Genomic DNA, 27126 nt, shown 5'->3' with positions numbered 1-27126 from the left:
TGAAGTTCTACGCTCCATGGATAATGCGGCTGATCAAACTCCACTCAGCTATCTCATATCAGCCCTCTGCTCGCAATCATCGGATCTTTCTGCCTGATGTGGATATGTCCATTGAAGCCATCTATCCAGAGCCTGCCAAGGAGCCTCTTAGTATTCAGAATGCAGAGCATCAAACTTTTTCTTAGAACATTGAAGGAGTTGAAGCAGTCACTCGTGTTTATCCTCTGGCTGGTACTACACGTGCACCTCATTGTGCCCTCACTGAAACCACTAAAAGCACTATTGCCCAACGGCCCAAGAAGCAATCTCGTGTTCTCAATGACCGAGAGCTTCTGGTTGCTCTTCATCAGAAACAGGATAGGCATCATGACTGGCTGAAGCGCCAAATGCAAAGCCTCTTGGTGGATGTCAACCGCATTCACAATCTTGCCACCAAGAATGCCTTTGTTGCCCATGAAACCTGTCGGCGTACATGGAAAGGGATGACTCTTATGTGTTCTGAGGATGATCTTCAAGAGGATGGCTTCTCTGAATGTTTCAAGTTTGACTCCACACCTCCCCGAAGGACTGTGTTGCGACGAACTCCATCTCTTGAAGACTCTGAGTTCTCTTCCTCTGCGGCAACTGTGAATGCCAGAGTGATCGAGGACGAAGACGATGCTACTTCACCGCCCCCTACTTCTGCATGCATCAACACTGCTCCAAGTTCTTCTGCACCGCCGAACACCACCGATGACCTTGCTGCTTCACCTACTCTTCATGGGAACGAGTAGATGCTCTATGTCTTCAAACCTTTTTGGTCCTCACTGACAAAAGGGGGAGAAGCATATGAGTTTGCTAGTCTTCAAGCGGGTCCATATGGGCGGTTACTTTATGTTTTGCCTAGTGTTTACAACTCTCGTTTTGATACATTTGGTTCTTTGAGTTGTAACACTTAAACTCGATGGTCGTCTGCTACTTATTTGCTATTTTGTGATGTGATGATAAATTCTGCATGTGCGATGATAAATTCCGCACTTAGATCATTTTGCAGACGTCCATTTTTCATTATGCATGTCATTATCTTCACATACTTTTCATGCATGATGAATTGTCATCATGAGTTGAAGAGGATCTCCACAAGTACAACCTGCCATGTGCATTTGCATTCCAACAGCAAATTACTTATATGCACATCTTCAGGGGGAGCCCTTGCAACTTATGAAGACAATTCCTTTACAATTTCACATATTATATTCCCCGTTGAAAACTTCAACTAGTTTGTCATCAATCACCAAAAAGGGGGAGATTGTAAGTGCATCTAGTGCCACCCCTAGTTGGTTTTGGAGTATTGATGACAAACCTAGTTGAGGGACTAATGTGTTTGTGAGAGTTGCAGGATAACACAGGTAGAAGTCCCTCATTGATTCGGTTTTCCTACTAGAGATGACCCCTAAAAATGTATGAAGACATTGAAGTCAGAGGTGGTATGTGAAGACATTCACATTGAAGACTGTGATAAGAGAAGACATCACATGAAGACTATGGAGCGTGAAGACTTAGATCTTTCTTAGTTCTTTTTCTTCTTTGTTGAGTCATAGGAACCACCGTACTGTTAAGTGGGGTCCAAGAAAACTAGTTAGAATGACTGAAGTGATGCTTAACCAAAATCCTATGTCTTCGAGTGAAGACTATGAGAGCGAATCTTGTTCAGAGTTGGACAAGTCAGCTTTGCTTGTAGCCCAAGTAAAGTTGCCGTGTGTGTTTGAAATCTGACCGTTGGAACACGTGTCAGTTACTTAGTGACCCAGGGTCATTTCAGACAAATTAGGTCGGGTTGCCTAGTGGCTATAAATAGCCCACCCCCTACAACCATAAATGGTTGGCTGCTCAGAGTTAAAGTACGGCTTTTGTCGTTTGATAGCAACCCACCTCGAAGCCTTTGAGAGGATAAAGCCCTAACCACCCAGAGCCAAAGAGTGTTAGGCATCACTTAAGTCTTCTTGTCTGTGTGATCTGAAGACTTATTACACTTGAGGACTATGAATCCTCCAGCCGGTTAGGCGTTGCGTTCTGAGCATCCAAGAGTCATTGTGGATCGCCAGTGAACGAAGTCTGTGAAGGTTTGGAAGTCTACCTTGAAGACTTACCAGAGTGATTGGGCGAGGACTGGGTGTCCTTAGCTCAAGGGGAATAAGGTGAAGATGAGGTCTTCTGAGTTGAATCTCAGCCTCCCTAACCAGACGTACAGTTGTCACAACAACTGGAACTGGTCCAACAAATCATTGTCTTCAACGAGTCACTGGTTTCATCCTTCCCTTCCCTTTACTTACTGTTGGTTCTTGTGAAGTCATTGTACGATAGCATCACCATTCGACTTCACTAAGTGATTACGTGTACTGATTGGCTTCTCAATATCTTCCTACCTGATCCTTACTGCCTAGCTGCTATTAGTCATTGTGCTTTCACTTCATTGAATATGTGACTATGGGTCGATCACTAGCACTTTCAGAACCGATGGCCGTGCACTCCCATTCGGGTGGACCAACGGCATTCCGACGAAACCCCTCCATTGCCATGACACTCTCCCAACCACTCCGACTCATTCCCCATCGGGCTAGTCCTGGGTGGCCCCGTGTCTACCAAAGACACCAACGGCCATCGTCGTGGCCAAAACATAAACGTCCCACACGGGGACACGGTACCATAATCTCAACAACAGGCACAGAAGGTTATGTGTGCTTACCGGGCCAGGGTACCACATGCCCATAACCTTCCCTCGTTGGAGGCACTGACTAGAGGCATGACAACGGACCGAATAAATGCCTTCCCATAAAGGAAAATGTGGTTGCACTGGGAAAAACTCGATTCAGTGGCACCATGACCCGGTCAACGACATATTCAAGTTGAGTTATTATCAGGTTCAACTTAAAATGAAAATAACCGGTGTCATAGTATGCCATGAAATGCAACACTAACATATGCATCACATATCCACGTAAATAACTGAGTCAACTATATCCACACTAAGTATAAACATCAACCACTCTGTACACTCCTTTGGTTAGGAGAAATCATCACTTTAAACAGAATCATTTCTAACAAATTTATCAATTTTACTCATGCAAGAAAATAACTCCAAATAACTACGTATATTCATAACCATATTACTCTTCCATAACAAAATTTTACTCCTAGTTACTTTACCAACTTATTTAGCTTCCAACTTTCTCTAAACTAAGCATGACAACTTAAACAAACAGCCAAAAGAATCTAAATAACATAATAGTGATTTAAATGCATGGATTAAATCATTCGTTCAAGTTGAAAAAAAATCACAAATATTGTAATGCCACCATGAAAATGTTGATGTGGCTTGCCTTAGCTCAGATGAGGTTCACAAGCCTCCTGGTGATCCTCAAGACAAGCTTCACTCTCTAAAAATATTTATAAACACAAAAAGAAAACATCAAGAACCCTTCTGAAATTCACCAGAAAATCTAGACAGCAGGTAAAAATCCCATTTTTGGTGAGCTGCTAAATTTCTTTACAAAGAACACAATGCAAAAAGAATCAATTCATTTGGACTTATGGTTAAAGAGTTTTGGCTGTTTGAAGCTCTCTGGAAAAATATGAAATTTGAATTTAAATAAACTGACTAGGGGGTGACGTCGAAGGCGTAAAGCCTCGAGGGCGCCACCACTCGTACCGCTTCGCGCCGTACTGAGTGGCTGACTAGCGGGCCCCACTAGTCAGGTGAGGGGGAGGAGGAGAAAGAAACAGGGGATGTCTTGGCCAAAATGAGAGGGAGGGATCAAGAGAGGAGACGGGGGCGCACCTGCTCGTACCCGTAGAGTATCTAGGGGTGGTCGGACGGTGTCGGAATCAGCCTCTCTAGCAGAGGCAGAGAGTGGAGGTCACCGGAGATGAAGACAACGGCGAACAGAGGCAACTCCAGGGGCTCCAACCAGGTGGAACAGCACCACCGAAGAGCGGTGAAGGCCCTGGAAAGGTTGCCCAGGCCTGGGAGGGGCTGGAGCTACGGAGACGACCCGAGGGGATCGCCGGCAAGCTCGAGGTCGAGGACGGCGGCCCGCGGCCTGCCCGGCCGGGCTACGGCTTCTACAAGATTGTGGGGTGTGTGGGAAGAGTGGGTGATGCTCGAGGAGGCTGGGAGGGCTCTATTTATAGCCGAGCGTCGAGGGGGGTTCGGGCTCCACCGGTGGACACCTGGACACGGCGCCCAGCGATGAACAGCATCACTGAGAGGAGGAGAAGGCGACGCAGCTCACGCAGGAACTATGGGCGAGCGGGAACGAGCACAAGGGCAAGGGGAAGGAGACGAGCACAGTGCGCCACGCATTGTTGCGTTGGCCGGACCGCGCCCGTGCTCGCTGCGGCGAGCTTCGGCGTCGGCAAGCGCCAGGAGGGAGTTAAGAGGTTCGGGACGACGATTGTGGCATGTTTAGGCAAGGCTAGGTAGACGGGGAAGCGAGCACGCGAGCAATAGAAGCACGGGCGTGACGCAGAGCGCGTCGACCTGCAGGTTGGCATCGTGCACATGCGTGGTCACCGCGTGAACTCTGCCCTCAGGCCGACCTAAGTCCACTTCATGTCTGGCATGTTGTTCGTGGTAGTTTTAGAGTTTACCACACTTGGATTTGAACACAGGCGCAGTAGAATAGATTTTAACCGCCTGGTAAGTTTCTGATGATGCACAAGGTGATGATGCACAAGAAAAATCAGACACAATGGAGCAAGTAAAATGGTAGTTGCTGTAGAAACTACCGTTTCTGTCCAGAACAGAAAATATTTTCTGTAGCAAAAAAATTCCAAAAAGTGGTGAAATATTTTTGCTCAGGAAGGTGCCCTAGGGTTCAAAGAATATTTGTGAATTTTCTCAAATTTTTGTGGGCAAGAAAAATTGGGGTTTCTTTGGAGCACATTGAGCTGGCTGGGGTTTAAGAGAAGGAAATGAATATTTTTCATTTAAGAAAAATATTCAAAATATTATTTTGAGTTGAACCAGAGAGGAAATGATAGTTAGAGAGGGAAATGAGGGACTTGGGTGAAAGCCAACGGGTACCCAAGTGTTTAAGTCCATATGAAAGGATTCAAAACTCCAAATTTCAAAATCAATTCAACTGAAAATCAGGCAAAGAGCAAAGGGCAAAACCAGGCTGTCACAATGGCCAAAGAAAGTTTTTCCTACAAAATCATATAGTCTGGCTATGCTCTATCTTCATCACACAAAATATTTAAATCATGCACAGCCCTGATGACAAGCCAAGAAATTGTTTCATACTTTTGATGTTCTCAAACTTTTTCAATTTTCATGCAATACATGAGCATGAGCCATGGACATAGCACTATAGGTGGAATAGAATGGTGGTTGTGGAATAGGCAAAAAGGAGAAGATAGTCTCACATCAACTAGGCGTATCAACGGGCTATGGAGATGCCCATCAATAGATATCAATGTGAGTGAGTAGGGATTGTCACGCAACGGATGCACTAGAGCTATGAGTGTATGAAAGCTCAACAAAAGAAACTAAGTGGGTGTGTATCCAACTTGCTTGCTCACGAAGACCTAGGGCAATTTTGAGGAGGCCCATCATTGGAATATACAAGCCAAGTTCTATAATGAAAATTCCCACTAGTATATGAAAGTGATATCATAGGAGACTCTCTATCATGAAGATCACAGTGCTATTTTGAAGCACAAGTGTGGAAAAAGGATAGTAGCATTGTCCCTTCTCTCTTTTTCTCTCATCATTTTCAGTGGGCTTCTTTGGCCTCTTTTATATTATTATTTTTCTCTTCCGGAGTCTCATCCCAACTTATGGGGGAATCATAGTCTCCATCATCCTAACCTCACATGGGACAATGTTCTAATAATGAAGATCATCACACTTTTATTTACTTACAACTCAAGAATTACAACTCGATACTAAGAACAAATATGACTCTATGTGAATGCCTCCGACGGTGTACCGGGATATGCAATGAATCAAGAGTGACATGTATGAAAGAATTATGAAGGTGGCTTTGCCATGAATACGATGTCAACTACATGATCATGCAAAGCAATATGACAATGATGGAGCGTGTCATAACAAACGGAACGGTGGAAAGTTGCATGGCAATATATCTCGGAATGGCTATGGAAATGCCGGTGGGTTTATGGTACCGGTGAAAATTGTGTGGTACTAGAGAGGCTAGCAATGGTGGAAGGGTGAGAGTGCGTATAATCCATGGACTCAACATTAGTCATAAAGAACTCACATACTTATTGCAAAAATCTATTAGTTATCGGAATGAAGTATTACGTGCATGCTCCAAGGGGGATAGATTGGTAGGAAACACCATGGCTCGTCCCCGACCGCCACTCATAAGGAAGACAATCAAAAAATAAATCATGCTCCGACTTCATCACATAATGGTTCACCATACGTGCATGCTACGGGAATCACAAACTTTAACACAAGTATCTCTCGAATTCACAACTACTCAACTAGCATAACTCTAATATCACCATCTTCATATCTCAAAACAATCATCAAGTATCAAACTTCTCATAGTATTCAATGCACTTTTTATGATAGTTTTTATTATACCCATCTTGGATGCTCATCATATTAGGACTAATTTTATAGCCAAAGCAAACGACCATGCTGTTATAAAGGACTCTAAAAATAATATAAGTGAATCATGAGAGATCAATAATTTCTATAAAATAAAACCACCACCGTGCTCTTAAAAGATATAAGTGAAGCACTAGAGCAAAATTATCTAGCACAAAAGATATAAGTGAAGCACAAAGAGTATTCTAATAAATTTCGATGCATGTGCATATCTCCAAAAGGTGTGTACTGCAAGGATGATTGTGGTAAACTAAAAAGCAAAGACTCAAATCATACAAGACTCTCCAAGCGAAACACATATAATGTGGTGAATAAAAATATAGCATCGAGTAAAGTTACCAATAGACGAAGACGAAAGAGGGGATGCCTTCCAAGGCATCCCCTAGCTTAGGATTTTGGTTGTCCTTGGATTTTACCTTGGGGTGCCTTGGGAATCCCCAATCTTAGTCTCTTGCCACTCCTTGTTCCAAAATCCATCAAATCTTTACCCAAAAACTTGAAAACTTCACAACACAAAACTCAACAGAAATTCTCATAAGCTCCGTTAGCGAATTAAAACAAACTACCACTTTAAGGTACTGCAATTAACTCATTATTTTTTATATTGGTGTTAAACCTAATGTATTCCAACTTTTCTATGGTTCATACCCCCCGATACTAGCCATAGATTCATCAAAATAAGCAAACAACACACGAAAAACAGAATTTGTCAAAAACAGAACAGTCTATAGTAATCTGAAGGTTTCGAATACTTATAACTCCAAAAATCCTACCAAATTAGGACGACCTAAATAATTTGTATATTGATCTACTACAGTTTGAATTGGTATTTTATCGCTCTCTGGTTAAAAATCAAAATTATTCTCGTGAGCACATACTTTTTGTTTCTTTCAGCAAGATCAAACAACTATCATCCAAGAAGATTCTAAAGGCTTTACTTGGCACAAACATTAACTATAACATAAAAACACAATCATAACAGAGTATAGATGATTTATTTATTACTAAACAGGAACAAAAAACAAGGAACAAAAATAAAATTGGGTTGCCTCCCAACAAGCGTTATCGTTAAACGCCGCTAGCTGGGCATAAAAACAAGAATAGATCTAGGTATTGCCATCTTTGGTATGTAATTCATAAGTGGCTCTCATAATAGATTCATAAGGTAATTTAATTTTATTCCTAGGAAAGTGTTCCATGCCTTTCCTTAACGGAAATTGGAATCTAATATTTCCTTCTTTCATATCAATAATTGCACTAATTGTTCTAAGGAAAGGTCTACCAAGAATAATAAGACATGTAGGATTACAATCTATATCAAGAACAATGAAATCTACTGGCACATAATTCCTATTTGCAACAATAAGAATATCATTAATCCTTCCCATAGGTTTCTTAATGGTGGAATCCGCGAGATGCAAATTTAAAAAACAATCATCAAGTTCATGGAAGCCTAACACGTCACACAAAGTTTTTGGAATCGTGGAAACACTAGCACCCAAATCACACAAAGCATAGCATTCATGATCTTTAATCTTAATTTTAATAGTAGGTTCCCACTCATCATAAAGTTTTCTAGGGATAGAAACTTCCAATTCAGCTTTTCTTCATAAGATTGCATTAAAGCATCAACGATATGTTTAGTAAAAGCTTTGTTTTGATCATAAGCATGAGGAGAATTTAACACGGATTTCAACAAAGAAATACAATCTATCAAAGAGCAATTATCATAATTAAATTTCTTGAAATCCAAAATAGTGGGTTCATTGCTATGTAATGTTTTGACCTCTTCAATCCCACTTTTACCAATTTTTGCATCAAGATCTAAAAACACCGAATCATTGGGATGCCTTTTAACTAAAGTTGACTCATCTCTAGTCCCATACTTATCAAGATTCATATTGGCAAACAAAGATTTAATAGGGGACACATCAATCAGTTTTAGATCTTCATCATTATTATTATTATCTAGATCTTCCAGTTTAGCGGCCATCTTATTAACTAAGGTGGCTTGCTTATCCGAAATTTGGGCTATCAAGTTTTCAAGATGAGCAAACTGAGATTTCAAACCATAAAATTCCTTAGGCATATCATCGAGCTCTTTATTCATGTACTCCATAAAACTTTTTTGTTCTTTAAGCTCGTTTTTGAAGAAATTATTATGCTCAAACTGCAAAGACATAAAGCTTCTAACATTGTTTTCAATTTCCTCCAACCTTCTAAGGTGGGGATCACTTTTAGGTGGAGCCATCGTGACTAACAATCAACCCAACACACAAGCAAACAAGAGGCAAGCAAAAAGAGGCGAACGGAAAAGAGGCGAACGAAAAAGAGGGCGAATAAAATGACAAGGGTGAAGTGGGGGAGAGGAAAACGAGAGGAAAATGGCAAATAATGTAATGCGAGGGATAAGAGTTTGTGATGGGTACTGAGTATGTCTTGACTTGTGCATAGATCTCCCCAGCAATGCCGCCAGAAATGGCTTGTTGATGGGAGATCAAACCTTGACTTGACTCGGTGCAACCTCCCCGACAACGGCGCCAGAAATCCTTCTTGCTACCTCTTGAGCATGTGTTAGTTTTCCCTTGAAGAGGAAAGGGTGATGCAGCAAAGTAGCGTAAGTATTTCCCTTAGTTGTTGAGAACCAAGGTATCAATCCAGTAGGAGATAACACGCAAGTCCCTAGTACCAGCACAAACAAACAAGAACCTCGCAACCAACGCGATAATGGGGTTGTCAATCCCTTCACGGTCACTTACGAAAGTGAGATCTGATAGAGATAATAAGATAAATATTTTTGGTATTTTTGTTGTATAGATTGCAAAATAAAGATTGGAAAATAAACAACGATAGAAATAACAAGTTGGTAGGAAAATAATATGATGGAGAATAGACCCGGGGGCCATAGGTTTCACTAGTGGCTTCTCTCAAGATAGCATATTTTATGGTGGGTGAACAAATTACTGTCGAGCAATTGATAGAAAAGCGCATAGTTATGAGAATATCTAGGCATGATCATGTATATAGGCATCACATCCGCGACAAGTAGACCGAAATGATTCTGCATCTACTACTATTACTCCACACATCGACCGCTATCCAGCATGCATATAGAGTATTAAGTTCATAAGAACATAGTAACACATTAGGCAAGATGACATGATGCAGAGGGATAAACTCAAGCAATATGATATAAACCCCATGTTTTTATCCTTGATGGCAACAATACAATACGTGTCGGTTCCCTTTCTGTCACTGGGATCGAGCACTGCAAGATTGAACCCAAAGCTAAGCACTTCTCCCATTGCAAGAAAGATCAATCTAGTAAGCCAAACTAAACTGAAAATTCAAAGAGACTTGCAAAGATATCAAATCATGCATAAAAGAATTCAGGGAAGAATCAAATATTGTTCATAGATAATCTTGATCATAAACCCACAATTCACTGGATCTCGACAAACACACCGCAAAAAGAATTACATCGAATAGATCTCCAAGAGAATCAGGAAGAACTTTGTATTGAGATTCAAAGAGAGAGAAGAAGCCATCTAGCTAATAACTATGGACCCGAAGGTCTGTGGTAAACTACTCACACATCATCGGAGCGGCTATGGTGTTGATGTAGAACGCCTCTGTGATCGATTCCCCCTCCGGCGGAGCGCCGGAAAAGGCCCCAAGATGGGATCTCACGGGTACAAAAGGTTGCGGCGGTGGAAATAGGGTTTCGTGGTGCTCCTGTATGTTTTCGGAGTATATGAGTATATATAGGCAAAAGAAGTAGGTCGGTGGAGCCACAAGGGGCCCACGAGGGTGGGGGTGCACCTACCCCCCTGGGCGCGCCCTCCTGCCTCGTGGCCGCCTCGTTGCGTCTCTGACTTCCACTCCAAGTCTCCTGGATTGCGTTTGTTCCAAGAAAGATCCTCACGAAGGTTTCATTTCGTTTGGATTCCGTCTGATATTCCTTTTCTATGAAACACTGAAATAGGCAAAAAATAGCAATTTGCACTGGGCCTTCGGTTAATAGGTTAGTCCCAAAAATAATATAAAAGAGTATATTAAAGCCCATTAAACATCTAAAACAGATAATATAATAGCATGTAACAATCAAAAATTATAGATACGCTGGAGACGTATCATTGGCCCTAGCTCAAAATCAACACGACACTACTAGATGGTGACATCCCTCGACATCTCTCCCCTGAGATCGACTTGTGCCTACGCCTTGTGCTGTGCCAGGCGCAGCTCCTTGGAACTTCTCTTCAATCGGTGTGATGCTTCCTCGATCTGATTTGCCCTTGCTGCCCACCACCTGAAACACATCCCTGGCATGTCCTCCAACGCCACCGATCTTTGATTCCAGAGAAATGGATCCCCTCTAAAACACATGTGGGTTTCGCTCAAAGGCGGCAGTGCTACGGGCCACAGCGAGAGGGCAGCCCGCGGGATCCTGGGATCTAAGGGATTATCCATGGCGGGATCCTCCATGGCGGGATTCGGTGGGCGAGGAGGGGAGGCGAGCCTAGGCGCTGGGAAAGCCCTATGAGGCTAAGATAAAGATAGTACTACTCCACTCCGTCCATATTTAAATACAAAGGCCACCAACAGTAGCCCTGGCAAAAATTGATCATGTTGCCTGCGTCCTGGTTTATTGGCCCCCTTTTTTCTGCCACTTTTTATGACATGCATAAATATTATGTTACTTACAAATATGGTCAAAAATTGGCACAAAATATGAAGGAGACCAATGGAAGTACTGGCACCCCATGATTTAACTACTCGCATGCGCGCAGTGGAGTAGTAATGTCTTTCTTCCGCCCTCACGTCCACTCAATTTGCATGCGCTATATTAATTGACCATCAATAAAATAAAGTACTTTACACGCGTCAAATTATCACATGGGATGAATCTTCGTACAAAAATGTGTAGCCCCGTGTACCCGCGTGTGCGTGTGAGGGAATGAGTGCGTGCTTGGCGTGCGTGCACATCTTTGCTTCGTGCATGTACCGCCAGTGTGGCTCAGAGAGGACGAGTACATTCTTCGGGAAGCAGCAACACGTCACTGTGATCAATCCACACAAGGAGGTCGCGACAATGCCTCCACATGTGCCACGTAGCTTCATGAACTGTAAGAGAGACACTGTGTAGCGTGCCATTGGAATTCTAATTTACATGTTCGCACATACTCGAAGTACTAGTAAGGTACACGTGCATTGCACGCATCAGATTTGGCAACCAAATTATGAATAAATACCACACTATAGCATGTAAGCTCCGAGTCATATATGCCTGATGTAGACCTTCGTTTAATTTTTATAGTTCATCTCATTCAAAATAAATTAGTTTTTATAAAAAAAGATAGGGCCTCTTTGATTCGTATGATTTACAAAACGCGGGAATAGGAAAAACATGAGATTAGAGTGGAATGTCATCTTGAATCCTACAAGATTGTACAAGTGTTTGATTATGCATAGAAAAAATACAATATTCTTTCAAAGTGGTTTGAGTGGATGGGATGTTTCCTATGAAATCTAGTGCAAATGAATCCTATGGAAAAATTCCTATGGTTTACAAACCTACGAATCAAACAACCAAGATAGGAAAAATTCCTAAGGATTAGAATCCTCCAAAATTCCTTTGAGAATCCTTTGAATAAAAGAAGCCCTTAATATATTTTACGATTCATGGAATTGTGTATTTTAAAGCATAAAGTAGAAACAAATAATGGCAATTCAACTAGGAAAAAAAATTGGGAAGTTATGATACGGAAGATTCTAGAACAAAGGAGAAGCACTTGTGTTTTGAGGTTTGTGAATTATGCTTAAGTTCAACCATGGAGTCTGCTAGATTTTACATATGGAAAAATCCGGTGGGGGCTAGAAGGTGGTGCGAGGGGCCAAGTGGAGGGAGACTATGAAGGAGTGCACAAGTGCAAGATCGATATTTCAAGAGAGGGTGCGAGAACGTGCGCTGTTGCGCGCAGTGGCAGAGCCATGAAAAATAAATGAGCTAGGGGCCCAAGCATTGCTAATCCTTTACGAGGAGGGCCAATTCATCAACTTAAACCATTTTACCAGCAATTGTCCAATGGTCACATTCATATTAGCCTCGACATATAGTGATATTAGGGGGGGCAGGGCCCTTGCTTCCCCCTGTCTTCGCCACTGTGCACGCGTCTGAGAGATGAAGTGGGGGCATGGATGATGAGAGGGGACGTTGGATATATAATTAATGTGGGTGTATTAGCTATGTAATCCTATATAGAGAGGTATAGATTGATCGATGTGGACGTGGGAAAGAGGGTGAGACCTCACTAGATATATAGATTGATCGGTTTGTGTGGAAAACTGTGAAATACCTAGCTATATATACACACACATAGAGGAACATCGATCGTTGTGCATGCACGTGAGAGATAAAGAATGCCCGATATGATGGGGAGGGGGAGGTGTGTGTGCGTGCATGCATGGGAGACCGATCCGAAGAAAAAGAATGCATGTGTGCGACGGATAATGCCTACTGGTACTGTGTGTGCATGCATGTATGAGAGAAAGTTAATGGTACAATTATAAAGAGAAGATGATTGTGTGGGTGTAAAATACTAGGTGACGTCATAATCAATGTAAAGTAGAATTCAAATATTTGAATAAGAGATCATGATGTTTGAAACCCATGCATGCATGAATATAACTGAGATATGCGTGGTGTGGTTTGGAAACGAGCATGTTGTATTGTATACACATTGAACAAGGTCAGACTGATTTGTATTTGAGATATCAATGGTAGACATCGTTTGGCCACATTGCATCCGTGCATGGACACACTATTCTAATTGGAGATGATGGGTGGCTTTCGCATCACATATCTATATCTATACCCCCATATATATTATATTTTATATTTTTTATATAGTATGCGGATAACTTTAACTTTGAAAGATGGTTGTTGGATGAGGCCAATCCAATGGTGTGGAGATGGCAAATTTGAGCACAACTGGCCGTTGGATATCATCTAGATTCCACCAGATTTTGCCACATCTACAATCTAGAAGACTCCATGGTTGAACTTAAGCATAAGCACAAACCTCAAAACACAAGCACTTCTTCTTTGTTCTAGAATCTTCCGTATCAGAATTGCCCAAATGTTTTTCTACATGATTTGCCATTATTTGTTTTTACTTTATGCCTTACAGCGCACAATTCCATGAATATTAAAATAGATTAGCTTTCTTATAAAAACTAGATGATTTTTAATGAAATGAACTATAAGAAATAAATGAACATCTACATCATGCATATATGACTCAAAGCTTACATGCTATAATGTGGTATTTGTTCATAATTTGGTTGCCAAATCTCATGTGTGCAATGCACGTGTACCTTACTAGTCTAAATGGTGTTTGTGTGTGTGTGTGTTGTGCTTGTTAAACTCATTGTACGTAGTATATCATACATGGTTTAGGTTCCGAACATCTAGCTAGAGCATACATGTACTATGATTTGAATTCAACATAAAATCTATACATATATTTGAATTTGAGATCGTATGTACATGTAGTTCGTATTTATATAGGAATTTACTTCTCCTATATTCATGTCATGTGTTGTGAAGATAATATTTAGATGGTTGTCTAACTAACCCGAGTACAATCCCAGTCAAACAGGGAAAATGTACTCAAATTTAGTCCATATTCTAGACAACACACATTCTTTTTTTATTGTTGAGGGAAGTGCAAATTGTTTTGGTACTGTACACGTTATGTTTGTTGTGCTGATTTTTTTTGTATTTGAATGCATTTCTAGTAATATAGTAAAACGGGACATAGCTCTCTCTAGTGGTGAGGTGCGAATTGTCTTTTTTTTGGTACACGTTAAGCTTGTTCTCCCGAAATTTCAAGCCGCGCCTTGTTATGCCGAAATTTCAAGCTAGCGTCTCTGTCTATCGTGATGAGTAACTCCCGCCTCTTCAACCTGCGCCTTGTTACCCCGAAATATTTAAGATATATCTTTGTCTCGTTGTGCTCCGACAACTCCCTCCATCTCAACCCGCGCCTTCCTATTCCAAAATTACAACGCGCGCGAAAACTCCCACCTCCTGTGAAATCCCAACACACGAAATGCTCGTGATACCCCTGAACCGAAAGAACCACCTAGCTCAAATCGGTGGGGGTAATTTCATAACTTACCCCACATTTCGGACAAGCGCGTCCCTAAACCATGGTTCCCCACTCCCATCCCATCCACCCACCCATTCATACACCGAAGCCGCGAAGCCCCACACCCTCCTCCGTCCGCCACCCAGCCGAAGCCTCTTCCCCGACAACATCGTCCACAGGAACACCTCAACGTCCCTTATCCACTGTATTGGATGAGGATCCCTCGTCGATCTCGTCATCCCGCCGGTTCAGCCACCCCGTCCTCCACCTCCAAGGAGCTGCCCCAACGTTCCCCTCGTCTTTCACGCCACCTCCATTCCCACATCGCCATCTTCACCTGCACCACCGGAAGAGCATCATCATCACCGTTTCCTCGAATGAAGTTGAGGCCTAATCGGCGCCACCAAAGAGGTTGTACACTAATCACCGCATTTTCTTCTTGATTCAATATCACGATGCTGCCGGCGCTCGGTCCCGAGCCGACACAGCGCGGCTCCATCCACGGTGGCGTCGCCGGCCACTTCCTCCAGGGCGTCGCTCCCTCGGCAGCAACATCCACATCAGTAGGAGCTGCTGCTGCTTTAGCTCTCACTCGCGCTGCTGCTCTACTCTTGCTCTTGGTCTCCTGCTTGGTCTGCTCTTGCTATTGCTATTGCTCTTGCTCGCGCTCGCGCTGCTACTCTCGCTCTTGCTCTTGCTTGCTATGCTGCTCCGATTTAGCTACACTTCAGTCGACTGAATCGACTTTTGGGTCAGTCGATTTTCAGGGGGTGGGGGGCTCGCCGGAGTTAAGGAAGAACCAGCTGTAGCGGGGAGGGCGGCTCGCCAGAGAGGTACTCCAGTATCTATCTTAGAGTTCAGGGTGGGGGTGGTGGTCATCAGCGATGGTGGGGTGGTGGCGTGTGATACATCTCCGTCGTATCTACTTTTCCAAACACTTTTAACCTTGTTTTGGACTCTAACTTGCATGATTTGAATGAACTAACCCGGACTGACGCTATTTTCAGCAGAATTGCCACGGTGTTATTTTTGTGCAGAAATAAAAGTTCTTGGAATGATCTGAAAATCAATGGAGAATTATTTTGGAATATATAAAAAAATACTAGAGGAAGAATCCACGTCACGGGGGGGCCTCCACCTATCCACGAGGGTGGGGGCGCGCCCTACCCCCTGGGCGCACCCCCTGCCTCATGGGCCCCCTGACGCTCCACCGAGCTCAACTCCAACTCCATATATTCGTGTTCGGGGAGAAAATATCAGAGAAGGATTCATCGCGTTTTACGATACGGAGCTGCCGCCAAGCCCTAAACTCTCCCGGGAGGGCTGATCTGGAGTCCGTTCAGGGCTCCGGAGAGGGGAATCCGTCGCCATCGTTGAGGGAGTCCTGGATTAGGGGGTCTCCGGACAGCCGGACTATATCCTTTGGCCGGACTATTGGACTATGAAGATACAAGATTGAAGACTTCGTCTCGTGTCCGGATGGGACTCTACTTGGCGTGGAAGGCAAGCTAGGCAATACGGATATGTATATCTCCTCCTTTGTAACCGACCTTCTGTAACCCTAGCCCTCTCCGGTGTCTATATAAGCCGGAGGGTTTTAGTCCGTAGGACAACATACAATCATACCATAGGCTAGCTTCTAGGGTTTAGCCTCTCTGATCTCATGGTAGATCTACTCTTGTACTACCCATATCATCAATATTAATCAAGCAGGACGTAGGGTTTTGCCTCCATCGAGAGGGCCCGAACCTGGGTAAAACATCGTGTTCCCTGCCTCCTGTTACCATCCGCCTTAGACGCACAGTTCGGGACCCCCTACCCGAGATCCGCCGGTTTTGACACCAACATTGGTGCTTTCATTGAGAGTTCCTCTGTGCCGTCGCCAGAAGGAAGGATGTCTCGTCTCGTCTTTAAAGACGGTTCTACTGTCAAGCGAGCTTTGGCTGTCCGCCAAACTCTCTGGCTAGGCGGTTTCATCATGACCGCCTGTTCGGCCACCGCGCCGACGATGACTTCTCGGGTCATCGAAAATAGCCTCCACGTCAAATCGGCACTCGCCGAACAGATGGATCCAATAGAGCTCGCCTCCTTAAACAAGCTCTTAGATCGCATCACCGCCCTGGGAGTCGCTACAGACTATGATCGGATTGGGCTTAAACCCGATCAAAGGGAGATTAACTCTCCGCCGGTCACCCATCATATTGCAATGGTGGAGGAACAATGCGGTGACCTTTCCTCCATCTTGAGGACCAACTATGTCCGGATTCCCGAGCTCTCTGAGCCAGATGCCCGTTCGTGGGAGGACAATACCCAATCCCTAAACTTAGAGTCAGGCAGCGGGCCAGGGTTATCGGGTCACACCCCGGAACCGGAACTTTCAAAATTGGAAATTCCTCGGCCCCTGGATCCCAGATCAGGTGAGGGTTCAGATTCAATTCCACCCACCCACCCAAACATAAGCGATCTTTCCCACATCAGGCAAGAGCCCCAGGAAACAGTACATCACTACTGGGCTAGATTCCTCCTTGCGATGAACAAGGTTAAGGACTATCGCGAGGAAGACGCAATCTTATTTTTCCGCAATAATTGCACGGACAAGGGAATCCTTAACGCCATAAATGGATGTGAGATAACACGCTTCGCTGACTTGGCGTCCATAGTACGGAAGTACTGTGCGATGGAAAGTGCCTGGAAAACCGAAACAAACTTTTGGGATAATCCGGCCCTAAACACAAACCCAGTCCGAAATAAAAGGGTGCATTATCACAATACACCTGGGTTAACTACCAAAAAGCAAAAGCCCTCCATGGGGCAGGGAACCGTACTGGAGGGATGGCTCAACGGACCCTGCAAAATTCATAGTACAGCGGATGCAATACCAACGCCCAGCCTTAGAGCATGTTGGATACTCTGGCAGGTGGCCAAAAGTGGTGAGGATCTACTCCTCCCAAATACCACAGAGCACCATCCCGTGGACAACAATACGGTGTTAACGGTCTTTGAGACGTTCGCGTCAAATAATAGACGCAAGCGAACACTCTGCAGCATGGCCGAAATCTGCCACGTAGCAGCAATAAATCCTTGGAGTGACACGGCTATTACCTTCAATGCCAGTGACGAACCTAAATTCCGAACAGCCCGAGCACCGGCCGCACTGGTCCTCAGTCCAATCGTGGACGGCTTTCGACTCACTAAGGTACTCATGGACGGCGGCAGCGGATTAAACCTCATCTATGTGGAAACTCTTCAAAAGATAGAAATAGACTGGAGCCGCATTGAGCAAAGTAGTACAACCTTTAGAGGATTATCATCCCGAGTCGGGAAGCACGCTGTGCTGGGAAAATCACATTAGATGTGGTATTCGGCACGCCGGATAATTACAGGTCCGAAGAAATTATATTCCAAGTGGCCCCGTTCAGCAGTGGTTATCACGCTCTTTTAGGACGGGAGGCATTCACAATCTTCCAAGCCGTACCACATTATAGGTACATGAAGCTCAAAATGACCGGGCCCAACGGAATCATCACTCTCGCCAGCGATCCGGACACAGCACTCCGCGCCGAAAACAAAACAGCCGCATTGGCCCTCGAGGAATTATCCGATGCCCTCTCGACCGAGGAATTAACTATGCTACGCTCCACAGTGGACAGGGACGACGTGATACTCGACAAGAGATCCAAGTCCACCTCTTTTAAACCAGCGGATGAAATAGTCAAATTCCAAGTCCACCCAATGGACCCTACAAAACAGCCTCCATTGGGGCACAGCTAAGCCTCGCTGTGGACGCCGCACTACGAGAGTTCCTGCGCGAGAACTGGGACATATTCGCCTGGCATCCCTTAGACATGCCAGGAATCCCATGTAGGCTGGCCGAGCATAGCCTCAATATACTAAAGGGATTCAAGCCGGTCAAGAAAGCTCTTCGGCGTTTCTCTGAACCTAAGAGACAGGCCATGGGAGAGGAACTAGCCAAGTTATTGGAGGCCGGATTCATCAAAGAAATAAAACACCCGGACTGGCTAGCAAACCTGGTGATGATACCAAAGAAGGACAAATCCTAGCGCTTTTGTGTCGACTTCAAAGACCTCAATAAAGCTTGCCCAAAGGATCCCTTCCCCCTCCCACACATCGATCAAATCATTGATGCTACTGCAGGACACGCGTCATTGTGTTTCCTCGACGCATACTCCGGTTACCACCAAATCAAGATGGCGGAGTCTGACCAAGCTGCAACGGCATTCATCACGCCATACGGTCCCTTCTATTTTAACACAATGCCTTTTGGGCTCAAAAACGCCGGCGCAACATATCAGCGCATGATTCAGACATGTCTGGAGAAACAAATCGGCAAAACAGTAGAGGCATACGTAGATGATGTGGTCGTCAAAACCAAACACGTCGACTCTTTGATAGACGACTTGAGGCTCACATTTGACAACCTCCGAACATATGACATCAAGCTCAATCCAGAAAAATGCGTTTTCGGTGTACCAGCCGGAAAGCTCCTGGGATTCATTGTCTCCAGTAGAGGTATTGAAGCTAATCCGGCCAAAATCCAAGCATTGTCACAGTTGGCTACCCCAACAGACCTCAAACGAATCCATAAGCTAACTGGATGCGTGGCGGCTCTAAGCCGCTTTATCTCCCGCTTGGGAGAAAAGGCTTTACCCCTTTATCGCCTCCTTCGGCGCACCGAACACTTCGAGTGGACGGACGCGGCCACAGCCGGATTGGAACAAATAAAGGCCATTCTGGCAACCAACCCGATCCTGGCCGTACGAAACATCGGCGAACCAATGATGTTGTATATTGCGGCAACTCATCAAGTTGTAAGCGCGGTGCTCATTGTCGAATGGGAAGCGGACAGACACAAATTCCCTTTTCAAAAGCCGGTATACTATGTATCCACTGTCCTCACTCCATGCAAATCACGGTATCCGCATTACCAAAAAAATAGCATATGTGGTATTCATGGCATCGCGGAAACTGCGACACTACTTTCAAGAGTGTTCGATTACAGTAGCCTCGGAAGTGCCACTTAATGATATTATCAACAACCGTGATGCTACGGGCCGGATTGCCAAATGGGCAATTGAGCTCCTCCCATTCGACATAACATACAAACCTCGCCGAGCCATTAAATCGGAAGTACTGGCCGACTTCGTCGCCGAATGGACGAAGGCCGAACTCCCTAAAGAGTATGGCGCATACTCCAATTGGATCATGCACTTCGACGGTTCTAAAATGCTGGCCGGACTAGGGGCTGGCGTCGTCCTGACGTCCCCAACTGGAGATACCGTTCGGTACATACTGCAAATATTGTATACAGATTCCAACAATGCAGCCGAATACGAAGCTCTGTTGCATGGTCTTCGGATGGCAGTCTCCATGGGCATTCAACGCCTGGAGGTGCATGGGGATTCAAACCTCGCAATATCCCAAATAAATAGAGATTTTGACGCCAAGGATCCGAAAATGGCGGCCTATCAAAATGTCGTCCTAAAAATGTCAGCTCGGTTCGAGGGACTCGAATTTCACCATGTGGCTCAGGAAAACAATCAAGCGGCGGATATTCTCGCCTGCAACGGCGCAAAACGCGACGCGGTCCCCCCCCCCCCAACATATTTATGGAAAGGCTCTTCAAGACATCCGTAGCATGGGAAGGGGACACCGGTAACAACAGTCCGGACCCGGCCAAAATACCCGATACCGAACTCTTTGACACAATCGTAGGCTCCGTCACGAAATAACACCTTCAGCCCACGAAATAATGGCCATTATTGCCCCGTGGACAGAACCATTCCTGGCCTACCTAACTAGACAGGAACTTTCAGAGGACCAAAATGAGGCACGCTGCATAGTGTGGCGATCCAAGGCCTACAAGGTCCATGAGGGAGAATTGTACAAGAAAAGCACTACCGGAGTCCTTCAAAGGTGCATCTCCGAAGAGGAAGGGCGGAATCTTTTGGCGGAAATTCACGCCGGACTCGGCGGTCATCACGCCGCAGCCCGGGCTCTTGTAAGCAAGGCCTTCCGTACAGGATTCTATTGGCCAACGGCCCGGGCAGATGCACAGGACTTGGTCCAACGTTGCGCCGGTTGCTAGCTCTTTGCAAATCAAAGCCACATGCCACCCACCGCCCTCCAAACAATCCCCATTACATGGCCCTTTGCGGTCTGGGGGCTTGACATGGTTGGACCCCTTAAAGGGGGAACCCACAAGAAAAAGTACTTATTGGTCATGGTGGATAAATTCACCAAATGGATAGAGGCTAAACCGGTTAAAACAGCCGAATCTGGACCGATTTCATATCCGGGGTTGTACACTGTTACGGCGTCCCCCACAACATCATCACTGATAATGGCACGAACTTCATGGCCGACGAGGTAAAACTCTGGTGCAGCAAAATGGGCATCAAGCTCGATTATGCTTCAGTCTATCACCCACAAACCAACGGTCAAGTCAAACAAGCAAACGGTCTTACAATGAGCGGCATTAAACCCAGATTAGTGCGTTCCTTAACGGAGTCTGACACGCACTGGGTAGAGCAGCTCAACTCCGTACTCTGGGGGCTGCGAACCACGCCGAATCGTAGTACCGGATATACACCGTTTTTTATGGTGTACGACGCAAAGGCAGTCTTGCCCTGTGACATAATTCATGACTCACCTCGAGTGCACATGTACGAAGAAAGAGAAGCCGAGCTTGATCGACGGGACAGTCTGGACACCTTGGAGGAAGAGCGCGACATAGCCAAACCCCGTTCCGCATTTTACCAGCAACAGGCTCGCAGATACCAAAGCAGAAAAGTACGGGCCAAAACTTACAATGTTGGCGAACTAGTTCTATGCCTGCCGGATAAGAAAAAGAACAAGCTTGAGCCTAAATGGGAAGGTCCCTTCATTATCGACCAAGTTCTGGCCGGTGGAGCATACCGACTGCGGGATGCATCGACTAGTCGACTCGAGCCGAACCCATGGAACGCAGCCAGGCTCCGAAGATTCTACGCCTAGCACCGGACTCTATGTTAGTCCCCTCCCTTTGTCCATTTTCTGCATATGCATCATCTGTCTTGTTTCCCTTTCTTTCTTTCTCTTATTATTTCTCTAGGCCTCCAAGGGTCACCTTATGCCTCAATTGTACATTACAGATGCGCTAGCCGCACTCTCCATACCTGGGGGCTTCTTTCACAGAAGCTTAAATTATTTACCTGGGCCTCACGCCCAACACATGTGTTATACTTCCGCATGTACCTTCTTTCACCATTATATGCATCGATATGACTTAAGTTTTGGCCAAGCTGGGTTTCCTGGCTCTTGTATTTATGCCCTACGTTCCCGTTAATTCGGCTAGGGCATAAGGGGAGCACCTCTGCGATTGTTACTGCCGGGTCAGCCGGATGTGTACCTCAGACTGGGTGAAGCCGAAAGCTAGCGTTCTTAAGGGAATATTCGGTCGGTGAACAAAAGATGACTTTTATTTATTATCCATATCTGCCCCCAGATGCTTTTTTTGCGTTTCTTATCGCAGTCCGGACATGCACTTTAGGGCATGCTTACCCACGGAAAGGAACCCTTAACGGAACTATTCTCTCTGGAAGATGTTTCTTACTACCCATGTAATATAACATAACTAGCTGGGCACTTGTCTGATAAAGCAATAATGACCCCTACGCCTGGTCTCCACGCATACCCCGGTTCTTATATAACTGAGCAGGTATTCGGATTAACTCCGGACTATCGGGCCCGGAGGTTGAAGCGAAAAGGTCCACAACGACAAATGATCTACAATCCGGCTAGAAGGCATTATACATGTCACTTTAATTACATAGTCATGCAGACTGGCTAAACTCCTCTTCTATACCATCCAACAGGCGGTCAAGCTTACAATCATGTTGGGAATACTTTGCGGCTAATTCTACTTGCCCATAAACTAAGCTAACGGGGATCTCTTTTCCGTCGGGCCCCACAGGTCCGACCTCGGCCATGTGATTTGGGTCTACCTTGGTATACCGAGTCTTCACCATGGCTTAGGCCTCTTTGGCACCCTGTCGGCGGGCCGATATCTTCCATAATCGGAAGTGCCGTTGTGCTCCCTTGAGCTTCTCCGTAAACTCTGCAACGCCCTCTGGCAAGGAGACAGATGGCCACAAAGCTTGGGCAACACCTTGCATCACCTGCCGAACTTGTTCGTGCAGATGTGACAGCTCGGACAGAAGATCACCCGCAGACCCGGGCATTTCCTCCATGGGACGACCCGTCAGCATACCTACATACATAACGCTGTTAGTCGACTTCTTCGCCGAACTCCTTTAGTAGGATTCGTTCAAGCACTTACTAAAAATGTCACGCCGAAGCCGCTTATTCTCCTTCTCGGAGTCCGCAAGCTGGCACCGAATGTCTTTTAGTTCAACGTTCAGCTTAACATTGGCATCTTGGAGACTGTTTTTCTCCAGCACAACCTTACTCAGCACGCGTTTGCCAACCTCTAGCTGTCGCATAACATGTTGGTCCCCCGGACTTTCTCCGGACTCATCTGCAAAATCAACTGTTAGATCTACAGACACGCCGCACACTATTTGGTAACCACCATTCTTTAAAGTAAATGTTACTAGCGGGAGGCTATTTCTGTTCCTGCAATGCGGTAAGAGCGGCCCCCAGTTGGGTCTTGCATTCCTCCAGCCCCTGGGATAGCCTAGTATTCTTCTGTGTAAGAACCTGCACATTATAGATGATCCTTAAATCAGTTCTGCTAACTGTTTCAAGTCTCAGGGGGTACTGATACATATAAATCGTCAGATTTACTCACCCATACATCCTTTACATACTAATCCGTGGCCCTGGCTAGACCATCTTGAGCAGCACGGAGGTACGCCTCTCCAGAATTGAAGGCGTCGAACGCCTCTGGTGAGAAACAAGCGTCGTGGAGTACGGCCCGGTGGCGCCTATGATTCATGGCGCTTTCCACTTCTGAGTTTGTAGCGGACAATCTATCCGCATCCTCTGTTGGGGGATTATCCGGCGCCTGCCCCATATCGCCTTCCGCCTCTATGTCCGGTCCTGGCGCTCGACTGGTGGAAGCTTGATTGGCAGCATCGCCGGACATATTCCGGCGAGCGTTCTTTCTATTAAAGAAATGCGGGCGTCATTACATTTTGAGAAAGACGACAACCACGAAGCAGGGTTTTTCCTATACCTTTGCGCCGGCGTCTCCGTCCTGACCGCCTTCCTTTTTGGCCTACCCGGCCTCAGCACCTCTTGTTGGCGAGTTGCAGCGGGTTCGGCAGGGCGTCCCGAATGCCTTCCCTGTAAAAGATGCCATGTGTATATGGTGGGTGAAGAGCCTAAAAGGGGATCCTAGTTTTGGAGTTGGGATGTTTTGATTTTTCTTACCTGCGATGCATGGAGCAGTCCGGGATAGTCGCCCGTAATGGCCACCGGGGCATCGTCGCAGCTTAACTGATAGAACTGCCGGTCTATCAGTTCCATGGAGATAACCGGATCTTCTTCGACTCCGGAATCGATGGCCCAGTCAAGGTCCTCTGGTTGTGGAGAAGGGCTGCTGACCTTCTTTATGGCTTTTCGCAGTTCCTGCCACAAGGTGGCAAGGTGAATACTTATGACTAAGAATGCGGGAAAAATGGGAGCAGGGAAATATAACTTACCCAGCTTGGAGGATTGTACATAGAGAATCCATCCCGTGGCTTGATGCGGGTGAACTCCTCTTCCTCTCCCTTGAACAGTTCGGACAGAATCTTCGCTAAAGCGGCAGCATTATCTTGACCCTTACGCCCGCAGCGGGTGGCGTCATCCGCCCCGTTATAACACCACAAGGGTGCCCATGATATTGGAGTGGCTGCACTCCCCGCATTATGCAAATCGACATAACTTCGATTATTGTCAGTCCGGATCGAGCTAGTGCTTTGATCCGGTTCATCAGATAGAGGACTTCTCCGTTGTCTTCCACCTGGGGGCTCCGTGGGCGCCAACTTCGGCGCTTCTTCAAAGGAGCATTGTTGAACTCGGGTAGACCCTGCCGAACAGGGTCCGGAAGGGGGACGTCCTCCATATAAAACCATTCCGAAGGCCAGTCTTCGGACAGCTTCTTCGGGGTACCGGATAGGTATCCGGTATCGGTGATACGCCATATTTCGGCTCCTCCCACTTGATAAAGTGATTCCCTCTGTGTGCGAGGGACAAGGCAGAATAGCCTTTTCCACAGCTCGAAGTGAGCCTCGCAGCCCAGGAACAACTCGCAGATAGCAACATAGCCAGCAATGTGTAGGATGGAGGCAGGGGTGAGATTGTGTAGTTGGAGGTCGTAGAACTCCAGGAGCCCGCGGAGGAACGGATGGATTGGAAATCCGAGTCCCCTTATTAAGTAAGGAACAAGGCAAACCCGTTCCCCCATGGAGGGACAGGGAAAGTTCTCCGCTTGCTCCCCGCCATTGTAGGTGGCGAGCCCGGCTCGAACGGGCACCATGTACGCCGGAGGGAGAAATCCCTTAGTCTGCAGCTCGACTAATTGACTGTGCGGGACTGAACACCTCTCCCAATCACCGGGCTTAGGGCTACGGGGGCGGGAGGAGGAGCTGCGGAGGTCGGCCATGCTGGAATGGATCTTTCCGAAGCACGCTCTGATGAATTCTCGCTGGGGGAAGATGATATGGATTGGATCTAAGAATCCCCATCCCTTTAATAGAAAATTATTTATCTGGCTAGGGGGGCGAATGTAAAAACGTCCTGGTGCCTCGTATTCATTCGACACGTGGGAGATAGCCCTTATTGGGCACAGAAGCCAAGAGGTTCAACATTTATGGAGCCGGACATTGCTTACGAACACTTGAAAGTTGGAGAAGAACCCGCCTTGCAATGCCGAAGACAACACTGCGCGCCGGACTCATCGTCATTGAAGCCTGGTTCGGGGGCTACTGAGGGAGTCCTGGATTAGGGGGTCTCCGAACAGCCGGACTATATCCTTTGGCCGGACTATTGGACTATGAAGATACAAGATTGAAGACTTCGTCTCATGTCCGGATGGGACTCTACTTGGCGTGGAAGGCAAGTTAGGCAATACGGATATGTATATCTCCTCCTTTATAACCGACCTTGTGTAACCCTAGCCCTCTCCGGTGTCTATATAAGCCGGAGGGTTTTAGTCCGTAGGACAACATACAATCATACCATAGGCTAGCTTCTAGGGTTTAGCCTCTCTGATCTCGTGGTAGATCTACTCTTGTACTACCCATATCATCAATATTAATCAAGCAGGACGTAGGGTTTTACCTCCATCGAGAGGGCCCGAACCTGGGTAAAACATCGTGTTCCATGTCTCCTGTTACCATCCTCCTTGGACGCACAGTTCGGGACCCCCTACCTGAGATCCGCCGGTTTTGACACCGACAATCGTCATCATCAACCTTCCTCCATCACCAATTTCATGATGCTCACCGCTGTGCGTGAGTAATTCCATCATAGGCTTGCTGGACGGTGATGGGTTGGATGAGATTTATCAAGTAATCGAGTTAGTTTTATTAGGGTTTGATCCCTAGTATCCACTATGTTCTGATATTGATGTTGCTATGACTTTGCTATGCTTAATGCTTGTCACTAGAGCCCGAGTGCCATGATTTCAGATCTGAACCTATTATGTTTTCATGAATATATCTGAGTTCTTGATCCTATCTTGCAAGCCTATAGTCACCTACTATGTGTTTTGATCCGGCAACCCCGAAGTGACAATAATCGGGACCACTCTCGGTGATGACCGTAGTTTGAGGAGTTCATGTATTCACTATGTGTTAATGCTTTGGTCCGGTACTCTATTAAAAAGAGGCCTTAATATCCCTTAGTTTCCAATAGGACCCCGCTGCCACGGGAGGGTAGGACAAAAGATGTCATGCAAGTTCTTTTCCATAAGGACGTATGACTATATTCGGAATACATGCCTACATTACATTGATGAACTGGAGCTAGTTCTGTGTTACCCTAGGTTATGACTGTTACATGATTGATCGCATCCGGCATAATTCTCCATCAGCGATCCAACGCCTACGAGCTTTTCCTATATTGTTCTTTGCTTATTTACTTTTCTGTTGATATTGTTACAATCACTACAAACCCAAAAATATTACTTTTGCTACCATTACCACTACTATCATATCACTTTGCTACTAAACACTTTGCTGCAGATATTAAGTTTCCAGGTGTGGTTGAATTGACAACTCGGCTGCTAATACTTGAGAATATTCGTTGGCTCCCCTTGTGTAGAATCAATAAATTTGGGTTGAATACTGTACCCTCAAAAACTTTTCCGATCCCCTATACTTGTGGGTTATCAGTGTGGGGATC

Source organism: Triticum dicoccoides, chromosome 7A, assembly GCF_002162155.2.
Source record: "Triticum dicoccoides isolate Atlit2015 ecotype Zavitan chromosome 7A, WEW_v2.0, whole genome shotgun sequence".
Lineage (NCBI taxonomy): Eukaryota > Viridiplantae > Streptophyta > Magnoliopsida > Poales > Poaceae > Triticum > Triticum dicoccoides.
The sequence above is the reverse complement of the archived record's forward strand: the minus strand, read 5'-3'. Positions refer to the sequence as shown.